General features: G+C 38.3%; 1 protein-coding gene across 1 annotated transcript in view; it reads right to left on the bottom strand.

Moving 5' to 3' along the window:
• LOC134457747 (protein NLRC3-like) overlaps positions 1-8,090 on the bottom strand; it is a 16,303-nt gene extending 8,213 nt beyond the window's left edge. Inside the window, exons 1-2 of the mRNA XM_063209721.1 lie at positions 8,068-8,090; positions 328-479 (exon numbers count right to left, since the gene is read on the bottom strand). The gene's annotated coding sequence lies outside the window, so the exon portion shown is untranslated. The remainder of the gene's footprint in view (positions 1-327; positions 480-8,067) is intronic.
• Positions 8,091-14,820: the final 6,730 nt, after the last annotated feature.

Below are 14,820 nucleotides of genomic sequence, written 5' to 3'. Positions count from 1 at the left end.
CATTACAGTATTTAGTTACTTTTGTAGGCTAATGCATTAGGCCTACTGCCCAACACGGCTCAGATGATGCACTCGTGCACTTCGGGAACTAGGCTATATTTTAGTGCGTAATTAATAAGCCATGGGCCTATGGACGAAGACATGAACACTGAAGTGCACAGGTGGACCATTTGAGATCCAGAAAATGTATTACTGTCTAGTAAAAATGCACAGTAAATGTTGTGGTATTAATTCAACACTTATAGAGTTGATTTGACATAATTTGGACTCAAATGAACTCTCTAAGTGTTAAGTGAGCACTGTAGAATTTACTGTGTGGCCACTTACGAAGTCGGTCTCTGTTTCGCTGGTTTGTGCTTGAGTTTGTTAGGCCACAGGAAACACATTCTAAAGGTCGTATTTATCTTGTCAGGGCAAGTCCAGCCGAGTCCTTATCAACGGCTCTGCCAGAGTTGTGCGCAATTCGCTGTGACGCAGGTCTGAGAGAGGCAAGATGAAGTTAATTTCGTATGCGTCCCTGTGTGTTGTTTTATTTTCGTATTTCTTAACACTTCTTTAACATAGCATTTTCACAAGAACCGTCCGATCATTTTCACAAAAGCATTCCATTTAAAGGCGTAGCTTATGCTGCGCGTCTGAAAAGACGACATCTTTAGACCTACTTTGGAGAATTCTGTAAAGCTGTATCCGAATTCCTTAAATTAAGCAAAGCAGTTCCCCCTAACGAGAAACATAGGCCTAAATTATAAATATCTACGTACCTGAGTAACATAATGAAAACAACAAAAAGGTCACTGCGAAATTACTTTCGCTTTTGGCTTCCGTGTCAGCTGCACTGAAATGCAACGTCACCGATAGATGAATGAGAGAGAGAGAGAGAGAGAGAGAGAGAGAGAGAGAGAGAGAGAGAGAGAGAGAGAGAGAGAGAGAGAGAGAGAGAGAGAGAGAGAGAGAGAGAGATGTAGTAGGCTATTAGTCTAGGTGCCAGGGTGTTGAACCCAGAGTTGTTGTTTTTTTTCCTTCATCTTAGGCCTATTGTTACCAGTCCATCACTGTTAAGGCTCCCTGTCCTGTCTTGCACTTCATGTCAGTCTGTAAAATGTCAGTCTAGTACATGTCTTGTCCTGTCATGTAGGCTATGTCTTGTGCATATGAAGAAAGTGACAATAAAAGCTGACTATAGATTGTAGGTCTTTAGCATTTCAGAGGATGATATCATGGCCTTTAAACCCTCTCTGATGATAGGCCTATCCCTTGAGGTATTTGTAATATTAACCATTTATTGTCCCATAACTGCAAATTATTATGACAAAAAAACAAACAAACAAAGAAACCTGAGGCAGGCAGTTATTGACTGTTCTGACGAGTCAATAAATGAAGGGCATACAGATATTGAATGAGCTATGGGGTTGAGCCCAGAATTTTTTGTTAAAGCTTTTTTATATATATAGATTCTGTGATATTCCTTCACCAAGTTGTAATTATTAACCCTTTATTGTCCCATAACTGCAAATAATGGCAAAAAAGCCTACACCTAATATTACTTTGAACAATGTTATAAAATGTACCAAAATGTTTACATTATATAGGCCTATAAGTATTCACATTGGACTGTCTTAACACAACACTTTCTGAAATCAATCCAATTTGGAGTAATAATTAACCATTATCAACCCAGGTTGATTAAAATACACATTATGAAGCTTTTTTGTTAAATTGTGTTTGATTTGTAGTACACCGTATATATGAACCAGAAGATTAAGAACTTTCTTAAAATACTGATAGATAGTTGCATCTTAATTCCCACGTTAACACATTGTATTTGCTGTATTTTAAAAGCGTTTTCAGAACAGCAGTCCCCCCAATTAACAGTGCATTATGCAATCCTGCATGACCTCACCTCTAGTTACATACACCACAAATGGGCAACATAAAAGAATGTAGTCTGATACCACTTTGACATTTTCCGGTAGGGCCGACACTTATGTAATGAAGTAAGTACCCTGCATTCCAAATTATTTTTCAAATGACGTTTTTCACTGATTTCCCTAAATAATCAATATAAATTCCAGTCATCACAATTTTCAAGTAATCAGCCATTAGAGTAAATAAAATGTTTTTGAGTAAGATAAGATAAAACTGTTTGATTGCACAGAAATTTGTCTTGCATGACACTTCTCCACAATCCACATTTAAAATGAGCAGATAAGTCACTTTAAAACACTTCAAATACGCAGATCGGGTGTCATATTTAATCGCTGAATCACTCTGACCTCTCCAGAAAATCAACTTTGGCCTTAGGTGTATGTTTAGGGTCATTGTAATCATGGAAAGCAACACAATGAAAATCAATGGAGTTTAATGAGAGATGATGACATATTCGCTATTCGTAGAGCAATACATGTTTACAGTACAGTAACTTCATGATTTAATCCAAGCCCTCAAACACCTGCAGCATGCATGCAGCTCCTCATAAGAGGTGTATCTGTACCATGTTTCACTTTTTTCACCATTTCTCTTTTTTCATATTCTTCATCTCCAACATCATATAGTTTTGATGCTATCAGTTCTAAAATGGTTGATCTTGGGATCTTGACTTCAGAGTATGAGTCCCATTAGCCTTCATTTTTGTCAGAATTAGGCCTGACATACTCTTGGCTGGCTTTTTTGAGACAGGACAGTGGGAGAGACTGGTGTTAAAGGTGAAGAATTTGGAAAAAATACATGGTGCCTAAAGTCAAACATGGGAGGGATACAGCTCTTATGTGGAGCTGCATGCATGCTGCTGGTGTGTGAGGGCTTTTATCATTGATTAAATCATGAAGTTAAAAATGTATTGCTCTACGAATATCAAATATGACACCATCTCTCATTGACCTTCATTGTTGCTTTCCATGATTACAATGACCCTAAACATACACCTAAGGTCAAAGTTGATTTTCTGGAGAGGTGTGAGCGAATCAGTGATTAAGTATGACACCCGATCTGCGTATTTGAATTGTTTTGAAGTGACTTATCTGCTTATTTTCACATTATGTTCGATAGGCGACAAAACTTTTGTCTTGTCAAAATCTGCCCTGTCTGTGTTCATTAAAGGGTCAATCTTTCTTTGGTGCATGAAATTTATTTTTGTACATTCATTTTCATTGGAGAGGGTTGTAGCTTTCATATGAGGCCAAGTGAATTCTGAAGCCAAGTGATTAATTGAAAGTCAGGTTATTAGCTGTTATTCCAAACAGATGGGTAGGCGACAACTCTTTTGGAGGCGAGTGCATTTTATACTGTTGAAATGGCTAAATAAACTTGAACTTGAACTTGAACACAAGTAGTGATGTTTAATACTTGCACTTTAAGTATGTGCATAGCAGTTTCTTAATCACTTGTACTTTTACTTTCATGACTTGAAAAGTATTTATAAAACACGTCTAATTACATTTTGAATACTTAAGTAGGCCTACTTCCACTTGAGTATGGTATAAGAAGAGCAATTTTTATAGGCCTATTTCTTTTTGTACTTCTTGTACTACTTTTTCAGGCAGTGAAATTTGTCGCAACATTCAGAGAGAATTAGCACATATTTGCAAAGATGTAGCCCAATTAGCATATTTATAATAGAAAACTATTTTTTTTCCCTCCGGTCCATGTTTTTAATTACCTGATTAAGTTTCATAGTGATATCTGTAAGTTTAAAAATGTAGTCATCAAAAGTACACTTTAAGTATATGTGCTTTTCACCTGGGTTTGCAAGATGTTTTTATGGAAAGTGTCCCCTCAATTCTGATTGGTTCTTCTGGCTCACCTCAGTTCGGGTGATACTTTGTACTTACATTTTGCTGATTTTTGGTTGATTTGCAGCGTCAGGATGTTTCTGGTTACTGTGGTTTCCCCTGCCCCCAGATGTCTGTCTAGTGGCCTTGTCCCATGCTTAACTGGCCTGTTCTTTTAGGGAACTTCCTTACACACTTCCTTCCCAACGGTTGTCTGGTGTGGTCAGGTCAAGTGTGATCTACTTGTAACCATTCTACACTCGCCTCCAAAAGAGTTGTCGCCTATCCATCTGTTTGGAATAACAGCTAATAACCTGACTTTCAATTAATCACTTGGCTTCAGAAGTCACTCATATGAAAGCTACAACCCTCCCGAATGAAAATGTATGTACAAAAATAAATTGCATGCACCAAAGAAAGATTGACCCTTCATTGAACACAGACAGGGCAGATTTTCACAAGACAAAAGTTTTGTCGCCTATCGAACATAATGTGAAAACGAGCAGATAAGTCACTTCAAAACACTTCAAATACGCAGATTGGGTGTCATACTTAATCACTGAATCACTCACACCTCTCCAGAAAATCGACTTTGGCCTTAGGTGTATGTTTAGGGTCATTGTAATCATGGAAAGCAACACAATGAAAATCAATGGAGTTCAATGAGAGATGGTGACATATTCGCTATTCGTAGAGCAATGCATGTTTAACTTCATGATTTAATCAATGATAAAAGCCCTCAAACACCTGCAGCATGCATGTAGCTCCACATAAGAGCTGTATCTGTACCATGTTTCTCTTTATGCACCATTTCTCTTTTTTCATATTCTTCATCTCCAACACCATATAGTTTTGATGCTATCAGTTCTAAAATGGTTGATCTTGGGATCTTGACTTCAGAGTATGAGTCCCATTAGCCTTCATTTTTGTCAGAATTAGGCCTGACATACTCTTGGCTGGCTTTTTTGAGACAGGACAGTGGGAGAGACTTTGTTGGTGTCAAAGGTGAAGAATTTGGAAAAAATACATGGTGCCTAAAGTCAAACATGGGAGGGATACAGCTCTTATGTGGAGCTGCATGCATGCTGCTGGTGTGTGAGGGCTTTTATCATTGATTACATCATGAAGTTAAAAATGTATTGCTCTACGAATAGCACATATGTCACCATTTCTCATTGAACTCCATTGATTTTCATTGTGTTGCTTTCCATGATTACAATGACCCTAAGCATACACCTAAGGCCAAAGTTGATTTTCTGGAGAGGTGTGAGTGAATCAGTGATTAAGTATGACACCCGATCTGCGTATTTGAAGTGTTTTGAAGTGACTTATCTGCTCATTTTCACATTATGTTCGATAGACGACAAAACTTTTGTCTTGTCAAAATCTGCCCTGTCTGTGTTCATTAAAGGGTCAATCTTTCTTTGGTGCATGAAATTAATTTTTGCACATACATTTTCATTCGAGAGGGTTGTAGCTTTCATATGAGTGACTTTTGAAGCCAAGTGATTAAGGTTATTAGCCGTTATTCCAAACAGATGGGTTGGCGACAACTCTTTTGGAGGCGAGTGTACAGTTACTCTTTATATAACCTTTTAACCTTTTTGTATTAGTGCTCCCTATGTTAAAGTGTATGCCTTGTGTTAATGGTCACTCACATTTCTATATTCCTACATCTCCCCCTGTTTAAACCGACAGGGATGAGCATGTTCTCTATTGATATGCACTGACTGAAAAGGACAGGTCTACCTACAAAAAATGGAGGCAGCACCTGTCATTTTCCAGTGCTGTCGCAAATTGCAGTGTCAACTCTAATAATGTTCTACAGTACCTCAGATGGTATTTTCATAGTCCCTTTAAGGATGGTCCCATTTAAAGGAGAGAATAGTTTTTTGGCTTTTTTTTACATTTGGCCCTTAATTTCACATTATAACATCCTATTCTTCTCTCCCCTGTTCCGTGTGAGTTATTTGGAGCCCTGCCGAAGATATTCGGTGCGGTTATATCCATGAAACGACTTCCTATGGGCCCTCACACCTTTCAGCCATTTAAGCCAAGTCAGACCTGTGATTCAGAATTTTCCGTGCATATGTGAGCGTTCCAAAGAGTACCCAGACCACTCGGAGACCTTTATTAACATGGTCTCAGTATGGTTCGCTTGTGAGTCCTGACATGTTGCACTTGTGACTAGGTGTAATCACTTTAGGAGAGCTCTAGAGCAGTGGTTTTCAATCGTTTTTGAGCCAAGGCACACCTTCTTGAAGGATATAATACCAAGGTACACCACCAATTATAAATGTTGACGGAAAATAAAATCATATTGCTTATATCAACAATGTACGGTCATTCTATATTTTCCCATGGCACACCAGATGATCTCTCACAGCACACTAGTGTTACCCGGTACAGTGGTTGAAAAACACTGTTCCAGAGGACTAGGTGTGATCAAAAAGACCTTATAAGAACCAGAAAGAGCAACCGGTTCTTTTAGTAATACACTCACAATATGAACAGAAACAGAACTGAGTCTCTTTTCTTTCAGTTCACTTTTTCGTAGACTTAAAGAGGACTGAGTTCGGTTCATTTAAAAGGGGACCAGGTGTGAAAATAATACCCTAAAGCAATTAGGCCTACACATCAACCCGACATTTGGGTGTTAGTTAGCGTTGAAGACAGTTGGTAAGCATTGGCTTGGTATACTGCGGTACGTTTGAGGTGGTTGAAGGACGTTGGTGCCCGTGCGTCTGTGTTGGGGCAATTTCAACATGTTCAGTTGGGTTGAGAAGTCTGTTTAGTGGTCGGGTTCCATGACGGACATTGGACACGGTTTGGTTTGTGCTAACTGCAAGCAAGACCATGGGAGGGCAATTAAGCTAGTAGCGAACTCACAAACACTTGGAAGTTTCACAAGCAAGACATTACACTTCTAACACAATGCACCCCCCCCCCCTCTAAAGTGAAGTTGCAGTGAGAGAAATTACGTCTTCCAGTGAAATAATGAACCAGCAAAAAACGTAGCGTTAAGTAGGCCTACTCAGTATTATTATATAGTTGCAGTATTATTTTTTCCACTTAGTTCCATTTTTACTTCACTACATATTAACAATGAATGCAATACTTTTACTCCAATATGTTTTATGTACTGAAGTAAGAAAAGAAAGGCAGAGTAAGTTAGCCCTCAAGGCAGTGCTTAACCTGTTTATGTGAGAGGCCTTTTCCTTTATGATAATGATGCATCTGGGCTATCATATTCTATCATGAAGTTTATCCTTTCTTAACTCAAACAGGGACGTTTGTGCTTGTACTTTTACTTTCAGATCATAAGTGGTAATTTAAATAAATTAACAAAATTCAAGAGACACCGCAACTGCTTACTTTTCTTTACTTTATTTGGAAGTAAGCAGTGTGCGGTGTCTCTTGAATTTTGTTCATTGTTCACCTTCTCCTGCCTCACACCAGCATCTGCATTACTGAGGGCTTGTGCACAAGGATCTCTTGATCTTTGATCGTCGACTGGTAATTTAAATACTTTAAGTAGCCTTCATGTAACAGTTTCTAAATCACTTGTAGGCCTACTTGTACTTTCACTTTTAGTTTGGGAAGTGTTTTTAAAAACATACATGTAGAACAAGACATTTTGGCCATTATAGGCCTACTTCCACGACAGGCTATTAGCAGAGCACTTCTACTTCTACTCAAGTCAGTATCTTGATATAGTACTTGTACTTCTGCTTTACTCCTCCAGTCCAGTACTTTATACATCTCTGGCTCTTCTGACTTGAGAGTGCAAAGATCGTCTTGTCTCAGATAACCTACTGTACGTCCCATGTAACCAAGTGCATTCTAAAGATTTTCCAAAACCTGGAAGAATACAAGTAGGCTAGTTGAAAGACTTACAATGCCTGCATGCCTACATTGCAAACAAACTCACACTTCAGAAAGAAGAAAACCTTAACAGAAATGGTCACTGTTACTACATATACCTACTGTACATCACATGCACGCACATGTTATTACAAAGAGGAGAAAAGAAAACATGGGTAGGAAAATTTGTAACTATTTGGCACAATGAAAATATATTGGAGTAAAAGCACAGAAATAAGTTCAGAAATGTAGTTAAGTGAAAGTGAAAGTAATCTGAAAAAACTCAAGTATAGTACAATGTCTTCCAAAATATACCACAGTAGTGAAGTATTTCACTTTGTCACAATACAACATTGTATGCAAGTGAATTTATGGCAAGTGAATGTTTCTTTATGTTCTGAACCCAAATGGAAATGGTATGTGCTGGCTAACTGACCTTTTCTTTGCCTTCAGCGAGCTTCTTCTGAACATTCTTTCAGTTCTCCTGGCTAGACCATGTTATCTCTGTCACGTGGCATGTACATACAACTCCGACCAGATGAGGGTAGTATTGGGACGCGATATCACTAAGTTGCAGTGGGACGGTGGTAACAAAATCTTAATTGCCATCTCTCCCCCCCCACCCCCCCCCCCCCCGGTGATTTACCAGAACGAAAACATTTTTGTACTTCCTCACCCCCAATGCTGACTTGTATACATATGCACAGCCTACCAGAAAAGTGCAGAATTAGGTATTATCTATTACTCCTAGATTACCCAGCAAAGAGTAATTTCCCCAGCCAGAAACTCACATGAAACACACATGCACATGACACACAATACAAACAATAAAGTGATGTAAGTTGCAGTATCTCTACATGAGATGAGAGCGTGGGCTGTGATAACATGTCAGCTCCATCTCCCGATGCTTTTTAGCTCACTTCACTGTTGCTTTTAGTCACATGATCCGAGCGCAATGTCCATTTTGTAACCCCTTGTCTGAACGATATATCAGATTCATTCCCTCGGGCACATGCTCATCCATCCCTGTCAGCAGTGAGAGTAATCTCTCTCAACGAGCCCATGGAGACTTAGTTCGCCACCATGCGGAGGAGACAAAGATTTCCCCTTTTTCTTCTTTCTTCAGGAAGCCACAGAGGTCACTTCCTGAAAGGGCAACTGCCGGGGGGGGGGGGGGGGGGCAGTTCAGTTTTCCTGGGCCCGGCCGGAGACTAGGGGGCCCCAGAATTGGGTCCTCATTTCATTACATGTATTAAGAGGGCGGGCCTCTCAGATGCCTTTGTCCAAGGCCCTACCAAAGATTTCGGCAGGCCTGGTTCCTGTTATGAGTATTTATGAATTGCCTCACACATTTCATAATTGGAGTATGAATTTCACAGGTACAGCTGATTTTGACAGTTTTACTCAGGGTTGGACTGAGACTGGGTACCTTTGCGCAGCCCCCTTTAAATTGTGGTACAGTCTAAGAAAATACAGAAAAAAACAACAGCATCCGCCCTGAGGACTGCCCTGTGTGCCAGATCACCAGCCCAGGCCTGGTTGCGCTGTTTTGAACTACAAAGCGGATTCCAAAAAAGTTGGGACACTTTGTATTTTGTGAATAAAATCAAAACGCTGGCATTTTCAAAACATTCAATATGTTAACAAGGTAGAACAGTATGTACAGACAACAAATCAGTTGTTAAAGTGAAGCAGAATTATTGTTTTGAGGTAATTATGTGATCATTTAAAATTTCACCCTTGCAACAAATCCCAAAAAAGTTGGGACAGGGCCAATAAAATGCTTTTTATATTGGATAAGACTAAACACAACACAAGGGATGAGACTGAACAGTTAAATACTTTGACTGATTGCATAATTTTATTCAAAAATTAGATATTTTGATGTGCAAGACATGATTTCAGCAGCTCAACTGATAGGTGTGTTCTTCAACTTGTTTACCTTTTTGTTATGCTTAATATGGGCATATCCTGACTGCAAGAAAACAATTTTGTGACCTGTTTACTCTTATGATGGAACCACACTATTGGAACATAGTAGAGATTTAAATTGGTCACCATTAGGGGACAATATCTAAAGGCGGTGCTCCAAAATATAATGCCTTGGTAGCTATGTTTGCTGTTTAAAGTCTCTATGTATCATTCAGTATTCATTTTAATGCTCTACATGAGTAAGAAGACCCTAACCAAGTCACCTCTGCACCCCCTTACCATCGTATATTCTGTCTTTCAGACTGACCACTAAATCAAGCTGAAGTATTCATTTTCTATATAACCTGGAGGGTGCATGACTCCATAATTTTCAAAAAGGATTAAATATTTTCCATCCTGTAATCAGAAGACAGTTCCACATGTCTCCTAGGTTCATAGAATGAGCTTTTCCGTATGCAACACTGTGTAATGTGTGCATCATGTGCATTAATCAAGTGTTTTGTTTATGGTCATTTTTTCGAGAGCTGTCATTGTTGGAGTGTCATAGTTTGCTTATTGACCACGAGTATGTCATGATCTCATAACTCATGCAATGATTACACAGAACTCTATATTACGGAAGTAGGCCTTATATGCCTGCAATTTTGATAATTCAATCTTTCTGTGTAATAGATAAGTAATTAGTCCCTCAAAATCTTCGCTGCTGAGTGCCACAGCCTTTCTGTGATGGTATTTTAGTTGTGCATTAATGTTGGCAGTCAATATAGTTCCTTTTAAAATATTCTTCCTTGTGTTATTTTTAGAATTATCCAACTATTACAACATGTTTTGGCTCTGTCCCAACTTTTTTGAGATTTGTTGCATGGGTCAAATTTTAAATGATCACATAATTACCTCAAAACAATAATTCTGCTCGACTTTAACAACTGATATGTTGTCTGTACATAATGCTCTACATTATTAACATATAAGATGTTTTGAAAATGCCAGCATTTTGATTTTATTCACAAAATACAAAGTGTCCCAACTTTTTTGGAACCCACTTTGTATTATAGCCTACAGCTGTCTTGTAGCAATGATATAATACAATTATATTAATTCCTACACGGGGGGGGAATACACTTAAGGATTAAACCAAGATAGAAGACTTTTTTGCATAGTCTACATTCTTTTACAAAATTCTATGATACACTTCTTCACGATACAGAGAAACTATACACTAAGGTCTGACTAACTAACTAACTGGGATCATGGCCAATGCAATAAGGTCATGTTATAACAAGCCTCTCTCCTCTCCCTCTGTAAACACATTATTGCCTTATTGAGTAAAATCACATTAATGACAGTGTAACCATGGCTTAGCTCGGAGGCCATCACCTACTTTCTTATCCAGTTGAAAATTGAATGTAGGCCACACATTTGTCACATTGGTACAAAAATCTAGATCACTGATTCTTGAGAAAGTGGCTAAAACAGGTTGTAATGTTGACAGAAAAAAACAAAGTGAATTACAAAATTATATGGTATATCCTTGTAGACTAAGGTCTTGGCTTTTCAGAAATGCACAAGGCCAATCTCCCCATTATGTATTTTTTTCAGAAATCAGGCTTTTCTCCGACCATAGCTTGTTTTTTGTCAACACCGTCAGACACAATTAAAAGTTATTAAAATTGTATTGATTTGGTTGCATATGTATCTGGAGTTTTTAAGTGATTATGTGTATTTTTTGGTTCACACATATGCCTTTAAATGTTGAAAATTCACTTTTGTTCTATTTTAATACTGTTTCATGTGTTCTAATTTTAAAATATATACGTCAAACGATGCTTACTTAACGCCTAAATACAACAAACAATTTTTTGTAATTTCACAAATATTCGTGTAGGCTTAAATTGGCTATTACTTTGATATTTCAACAACTCCTAAGGAAAATGTTGTAAGCACATTCCTTTAAAATGTCCAAAACTCCTTCTTACGGTGGTGACTTAAGAACTGACGGTGGTGACAGTAATCTGAGAGTGGTGAAAGTGGCCTAATTAGTACCTGCATTTAGCAAAATAAATAGCCCTCTCAAGTCAATGGCATCTTGCATAAACACTTTATTTTTGTGTGTGCACAGTATGAGCATGTGTTTTTACTTCATTAGTTAGATTAGGAAGTAAGCTACTGGTTGTTGAAAATGTGGTAAATACAGCTTTTAAGTTGTTCAAATCCAAAATATAGAGGTGTATTATCATAGATGTAGGTCTTGGCTGTGCAGTGAATGCATTGGCCAAGCTCCCCATGTTTAACATTTTTCATAAAATGGGCTCTTTCTTGTTTTGTCAACAGCGGCAGACAGAATTAGAAGTAAAAACACATGTTTACTGTATTAAAGTGAATTACTTTAACAATTCAACATAACTGTAGACACTTATTGTATGCATATTCTTAAAACATGTCAAAAACACGTAAAACATGTGTTTTTTGGTGAACTCCATCAGATGTCACCACCGTCAGGTTTTCTGACAAAAAAACCTCCAAATGCACCTCAGTGGTGGCTAGAGTATCATTTTGGATCACAATTATTACTAACATGCCTAGTGATGTTTCATTAACCAGCACAATTTAGTAAAATATGGAACAACATGATGAGCAGAACAAAATCTGACGGTGGTGACATCTGACGGTGTGAGACAAAAAAAACACTCTTTTAAATATTATGCATTGTTTGTTCACATTAGCCATTTCATTTTCGCTCTGTTTCTTGGGTGCTTCATACCTTTTCTGAAAAAAATTATATTTATTAACATTAATGTAATACAATACTATTAAAACCCCCGACGGTGTTGACAGTTTATGGTTGGGACAGTACCAGTGTCCAAACAAATTAACAAATTGAGGACAAAATAATAAACCTACAGGAGCTTCAGTGATGGTGAAGTAGGCAGTAGAGCTGAAGGTTTGAAAAGGGGTCCTCAGTAATGAAAGTTACCTTGTGCATACCTGATTTTATTGTCTTTTAGAAAAAATCTGACGGTGGTGACCAATATGCTGGAGACATTTTGAGCAATCAGTTAATAATAGTAAATATTGTTTTACATCCACCATGTGCACATCTGTAGAACCACTTTAATATGGTCTTCCACATCATGGTGATATTGTTCAATTCTGTTAGTGATTTTTGTATTTTAAGTCAATTGAAATGATGATGCCAGTCCTTGGGACAGGCGTTTTAACAGGGTGTGGACAGGTTTATAGCCATGAAAAGTAATAAAATTACACTTAAATATTTCAAACAACTGTGTATTCGTGTGACAGACCCCTTGGCCATTACCTGGGTTCATTTTGTTTGTGAAAATTTATATATTTATTATATATTTTACTGCAGGGACATGTTTTTGCCAAACTTTCAAGAATCAGTGAGATATTGTGCACCATTCCACCATGAAACACTTAAATAGTCATTGAAAAGACTTAACTAGTATATAGCCATAGCCTTTGCTGGCTAGTAGCCTGTAGGGTCATGGCTGCGACCCAAAGTTACACCCATGTGTTGAGGGATTATGATTTTGGAGCACTAACCTTGATAACAGATGTTCTTGTTTTTGAGCATACTTTGTACTAGGGGGAAAAGTTTTGTGAAGAATGTGCAAATGTGTGTGTGTGTGTGTGTGTGTGTGTGTGTGTGTGTGTGTGTGTGTGTGTGTGTGTGTGTGTGTGTGTGTGTGTGTGTGTGTGTGTGTGTGTGTGAGAGAGAGAGAGAGAGAGAGAGAGAGAGAGAGAGAGAGAGAGAGAGAGAGAGAGAGAGAGAGAGAGAGAGAGAGAGAGAAATCACCCTTCTGATGGCATGTCACATCACACCGTACTTTTGAAATGAAATGAAAAAGTTGTGCAATATCGGCACACACCTTACATACACACGCAACACTAACTTTTGATATTTTTAAGTATCATATAAGACATTTCAAACAATATGTAAACAAACCTATGCCCCTTGTAGAGAGAGAGAGAGGGTCCGAGGCACTCTGAAATCCGTATTAAAAGTCTTTTATTGATACATGAACACCTATGGTGTCCATGTATTAATAAAGGACATTTAATACGGACTTCAGAGTGCCTCGGACCCTCTCTCTCTCTCTAAGTTTGCAATTTTGGATACCGATGAGCACCTGAATATTTTCACATTACCCCACAGATGCACTGATCCATTCTCTCTTTTCTTAAACCTATGCCCCTATTAGCTGGCCAGGATGTCAGAACCTTACAGAAACAAAATGCGTCTTCGGTTACTGCCAAGCCAGATTGTTACAACTCCAACTTGGCTGGAATTCTCCTTTAACCCAGTAAGACACGGCCCATGTTATAAATCAGCGTTTACCTGAATGGCAATGACCAAGTCGTATTGAATTACTAGAGGCCCTGTATAACTAATTATATGGTAACGTTTTTCAGTGACTATTACAGCATTCCACTGGTGAGGTGGCGTGCGTTAAGGGGCTACAGAAAGTATGCATGCAGCTATGACAGAAAAAAAAGACATAATCCTTGTGTAATTTCAAGCAAAAAAGTTTGGTTACACTTTACTTGACGGCGGCATCATGTGTATGACATAATAGTGTCATATCAGTGTCCTGACACAGTCATGAACGAGTCATAAACATAATGTCAATGTCATGAACTTTTTATGGTCATGAAAAGGTGACACTGTTAGGGCTGTCTGTCTGTCTTTGCCATAATCGAATGTCACTTATTGACAAAGTCATAAATGCTTATGATATTGGCATAATGTTTATGACACATGCTTGACTGCGTTACAACACTGTTGTGACACCTATATGGCATACAAATGATGGCGGCATTGAGAAAAGTGTTACCAAAAGTTCTTGCACACCTCCTTTGGACAGGAGACCCAGGGCTTTTTCTAGGATTTTTTGGCATGAGGGAGCATCATGGCAGGTTGCGGGCGGTGAAGGGGGGAATTTACTAGGGGAGCTCAAAAAAGTAATTTATATATATATATATATATATATATATATATATATATATATATAAAAAGAAGTATGAGGGTGCACCCGCGGAGGTATGAGGGTGGAGCGCCCCTATTTCCCCATTCAGAAAAAGCCCTGGGGGAGTTGGAGGAGCTCCTCATGGTCATGGACTAACTCCACTCTAACAATAGCATCTTGTTTTATAACCTTAATTTAGGTCTAGTCCTTTTAACTTTTGATAACCATATACTGCACTTTATGATCCATCCTGTCTTGTAATCTGTTGT

This window comes from Engraulis encrasicolus, chromosome 11, assembly GCF_034702125.1.
Source record: "Engraulis encrasicolus isolate BLACKSEA-1 chromosome 11, IST_EnEncr_1.0, whole genome shotgun sequence".
In the NCBI taxonomy this organism is placed as follows: Eukaryota; Metazoa; Chordata; class Actinopteri; order Clupeiformes; family Engraulidae; genus Engraulis; species Engraulis encrasicolus.
The sequence above is the reverse complement of the archived record's forward strand: the minus strand, read 5'-3'. Positions and strand labels throughout refer to the sequence as shown.